The sequence below is a fragment of the Coenobita brevimanus genome, chromosome 33 (genome assembly GCF_032717465.1).
Source record: "Coenobita brevimanus isolate Jiangsu-jjx chromosome 33, ASM3271746v2, whole genome shotgun sequence".
NCBI lineage: Eukaryota > Metazoa > Arthropoda > Malacostraca > Decapoda > Coenobitidae > Coenobita > Coenobita brevimanus.
This window is the reverse complement of record NC_136986.1, coordinates 34,545,755-34,550,754: the sequence shown is the minus strand read 5'-3', so window position 1 is coordinate 34,550,754 and position 5,000 is coordinate 34,545,755.

The window sequence follows — 5,000 nt, the reverse complement described above, 5'->3', positions numbered from 1 at the left end:
TTACGCAGCACTGGATATCCACACTGCATTCATATCATTCGCACAGGCCCTATATTATTGCACTAACTTCCCCTTGCATTAACTTTGTACCTACTTGCCGCACCTAATGCGTTAAGTTTGAAGCATTAAGTTTCTCTGGTGACACCTTCATAGACCAGAAAAGAACTGAGAGAGAAATCCAGTTATTCAGATGTATAATGTATATGCTGTATGTCCACCAGTCCTTACTGTGACAAAATATAAACCTTTTCTTTGTAAATACTCATTGCAGAAATTAATTACCTAAATATAACCAAATATATCTACACTTTTTCGCGTCATCAATGCTACCTCAGAACCCAGTATATTTTACTTCATATCCAAACAGTTGGCTAACCTTCCGGCGATTTTAACATTCATAATGTACAGTGGTTACTGCATTCTGCTAGGACTGATGATACTGGCCTAGAAAATGATCTACAGGTATTTGCACATTCGTTTAATCTCACTCAACTGGTACAATAACCAACCAGAATACCATATAATCCTGACAATAGTACCCATCTCTTGGACCTGTTCCTGACAAATAACAGAGAATAGTACAGGATAGAGACACTGTCACCACTCGTATCCTCTCATCAAATCCTCATTAGTCAGTTCCCCCAAACCTCCCCGTTCTGAACCAGACAGGGTGACCAGATGGCATTCTGATAGGGAAGACTGGGATATATGTAGGATTTATCTTGTTGATATTCCATAGCAGTCTTTCTTCTCCACCGACATCAGTTCTACCCAGTCCCCCACTGATAACTTAATACAAGCTGGCATGGTATTGTTCATACGCAGTCGACAGTCTACTAAAAAGATCACTTTCCCAAAAATGGTATGACAGCAATTGTGCCAGAACAACGACCCCAAAGAAATAGCAACATAATCCCTCAGTTAATTTAAGACTGCTAGAAACCATGCAAAGACTGTAATGAATTTCACCAAATCAAACATTCTTCACAACCAAGTATCCAAACTATTAAATAATTCTAATGACAATCGAATATACTGGTCAACTCTCAATCCTTTCAATGATAACGTTAACAAGTCAACACCCATTCCCCCGCAAAAGTCTTTAGATGGAAACACTATAAATGACCTGCGGGGAAGAGCGAAAACCCTGGCCATTACGTTTGCTAAAAATTCTTTCTTAGAGGAAGTTAGAATGTTCTTGTACTAAAACTTGACTCTCCCGAAACTCCCCGATTAAAGATACGACTAGATACGTAAAATCCGTTTTAGACATTTTACCAATCAGTAAATCTCCAGATCCAAATGGAATTTCTCCAATCGTTTTGTAAAGTGTTCCCCAGAATTACTACTGTTTTAGCTTAATTATTCAAAATATGCATATGCACTTTTTCATTCCCTAAGTCCTGGAAAGAAGTCAATTTCCATTCAGTTTCGAAGAAAGGAAGTTCCTTTGTTCCTTCTGATTTGACAGCTGTTACATCATCTCTTCGTAAAGTATTTGAGATTGAACATTAATAAGCACGTTGTTAAACATCTTGACTCGAACAGCTTAATTAGTGATAGACAGTATGATATCCGCAACGAAAGACCAGTTGTTGATACAATCAATCTCTTAACTCATACCATCCATCAATCAATTGACCAACGTGGAGAAACCCATACAGGAACCCTTGATATTTCTAAACCTTTTGACAAAATATGGCACCTTTCCCTATTATCCAAACTCCTTTGCTGCGCCGTATCATTTTTTGTTCCACTGATTTCCTCATATCTCAGCGACAGAAAGGTAAAAGTACACGCTGTACTGTATATTCCAACTGTCACTTGTCGACGAGCCATAAAGATCAGTCTTGGCTTCAACCCTATTCCTAATTCATATTAATGATCTCTTGTCTATCACCCATAATGCCATTCGTTCATATGCAGATGAGCAGATGACTCAGTACTTCACATTTCTTTGAAACTTAAACACCCATTCCCAACACCCTAACACCCTAACTCCCAACTCAGTACAGCGGTATCCATAAATTGAGACTAATCGAAGACACTGAATGGGAGCACAATAGCATTGTCTCATTTAATTCTAGAAAAACCAGCTACATACATTTTATTATCTTCAATGCAACCAATATTCCTATCTCTAAAATTATTGAAATTTGTCCGTTGAACCTCTCATATTATATCGGTTACCAAATCCACTTCAAAGAAACTTGGATTATGGTACAGCATCCGTAACTTCTTCACTGATGAGCAATTGGCTACAATTTACAAGAGTCAAGTGCACTCTGCGTGATTATTGCTCACCCTTTTGGAGTGGATGATGGACAAAGTTCAGAACAAAGCTATAAGAATAATTAATAACCCTGCTGTTGCAAATGAACTACCTCCTCTACAAGTAAGAAGGAATGTTGCCTCTCTTGGATTATTTTACAGATACTTTTATGGCAAATGCTCAGACGAAGTTGCATGCATTGTGCCACCTCTCCACGCCTTCCCCCCGCGCTACACAGGCGTCTGTTAGCGCTCATGACTGGACTGTCACATTGTCATATTGCAGAATTTCTGCCTGTCAGAATTCCTATATTCCTCGAACTGCTTTGCTCTGGAACTCGCTTCCCCAAAATAGCTTCCTCTCAGAGTTCAACCTACAGCAGTTCAATTCCAGCTGTTACGGACTTTTTATGAATGGTAGTCACCCATAATCTAGTGTGTGGATTATTTTTTAAAATCAAATTTCGATCCTCTGCTTATCTTAAAAAAAAAAAATATCCATTGTCACCCGAACCCTTAACATATATAATAATTCTGGTGAAAATATGCGTCTCGTACGGTGTTCTGGTTCTGTTTAATTCCTCTCGCTGAGTTGAAGCCTTCTATTCATTCTTGCTATCGCCATTTTATACTGGACTGGTAAAGTTGTGACGCTGAATGTTTTTAGTCACAACCCAGGTCAGAAATACAGGCATGGAGAAGTGTTCGCGCTCCGTTTTATCGGAGTGTTTTCATTTCCGGATGCCCACAATGATGCAAGAGCTGTGGTCATATCCTGTTTCATAATTCATGGGCAGTTTTGTAGGTTTTATGAGACTGCTAGCATAACACTCTCTCTCTCTCTCTGTCCCTCTCTGTCTCTGTCTGTCTGTCTGTCTATTTGTTTTCTGTCTGTCTGTCTCTCTTTCTCTGTGTGTGTTTGTGTGTCTCTCTCTTTCTCTGTCTGTCGTCTGTATGTCTGTCTCTCTCTCATACAAAACACAGGCAGTCCATGCGCATTTCTTTTGTTTTCGTGGAGCCTGAGTAAAGGAATTAATTACTGTAATTATTCAAAGCCTTTCCAATGCAACCTAATTATGTCCCTCTTTATGTAACAAGTGTGTGTGTGTGTGTGTGTGTGTGTGTGTGTGTGTGTGTGTGTGTGTGTGTGTGTGTGTGTGTGTGTGTGTGCTGGCAAACAACAGACAAATTTTTTCAGGTGAATGAGAGTAGTCAAAGTATCTGATGGCTACATGTTCGAGCGTTCTTGTATTGTTTGATAATTGCTAGAACATAAACTCGTCTCCAGCTGCACCTTCATGTCAGCTCCCAGCCACCTACTTACCCCCAAAGACCTTTTACCACATTGGCAACTTCCCCCATTGCTCCTGTTCCTCCTTAGACCTTTTTTTTTTTTTTCCCCACAAGGTTATATCTATTATACTATAGCACTAGCCGTGTGTGTGTGTGTGTGTGTGTGTGTGTGTGTGTAATTTGGGCAGCCGAAACCACACATTCAAATCGCACCAAAATTGGCACCATAATCGCAAAAAAATTGCTGATGTGAAAAAAACTTGGTCCCATCACGATTGAAAAACTTTTACTATATTTGAGTGATCAAATTTTGACCAAAAAACGCTGCTCCCGGAGCCCGGCATCGGATCTCCGTAGAATGTATTATCCAGAGGTCCTAGCATGATGGAGCTTATCTGAGCGCAATAAATTGCTTGCTGGACATCTTTCCTGGCTTATGCAAGATGAAAAAATAGCAATTTTCTCTTGTTCATCTAGTATGTGGCGCTTGATGAACATTTGTTCGCACTGACTGACTAATGAAATGACATCAATGCGATCTTTGTCTGTGCCAGAGAATTTTGGGGCAGTTTTATCCTCGTGATACACAAATACGTGAGGTGTGGATGTTAGATCAGCGGTATTTGTTTCTTGATCCATTTTTACTGTTTGCCCTGTTAATTCAACTTGGACATGTTTATCGTTGTGTGAGGGAATGGTGGAATATGTATGACCGGACCGGTGAACCCTGTTAAGTATATTGGCATACGTGTGCAAGGCAGCGGCAAAGTCCACACTCTCTACGTCAGAGGGGGTTTCCCACTCATCATCTGAAACTCCCGTATTTGTTTCTTTATCTTTAGTGTGTGGTGAGGTTTGTACAAGGGGTGGGCTGCCTTGAGGCTCTCTTTATTGTGAGTCTGATGTTGTGGCAATTTGTGTGTCATCTGGTGTGTTGCCTTGAGGCTCTCTTAATTGTGAGTCTGTTGTTGTGGCAAATTGTGTGTCATCTGGTATTAACGTGGGTGGTGGCGAAAATATTCCTGTCATTAAGATATGGTGTTATGAAATATGCCTCTTGTTTATTTATGTCCAAGCAAAATAGATGAGTAAATAAGTTGAATATAGCTAATTTTAGCACTGAGAAGAAATGAGTAAGTATAATTTTACCCACTTGATACAGATCGTAGAGGTGTGTCGATACAAAAGTCGATCTCGGAAGAAAAATACAGGTTTGATTGAAGATCTCTTGATAATTCTAGTGGTGTGTTGATGGACGATATTACTCAGGAAATTCCATGGCCTGGTGTTTGCGGTGGTTAACGGCTGTCCCAGGCAAACCTCAGCATAGAACGTCGAATTTCCAACTTAACTGTGAAAATAAATGAGTATGAGTAGGAGCTATGTGAATAATGAGTAATGAGTAGTGGGTGAGAAGTGCCTGGTGTCAGTCACAC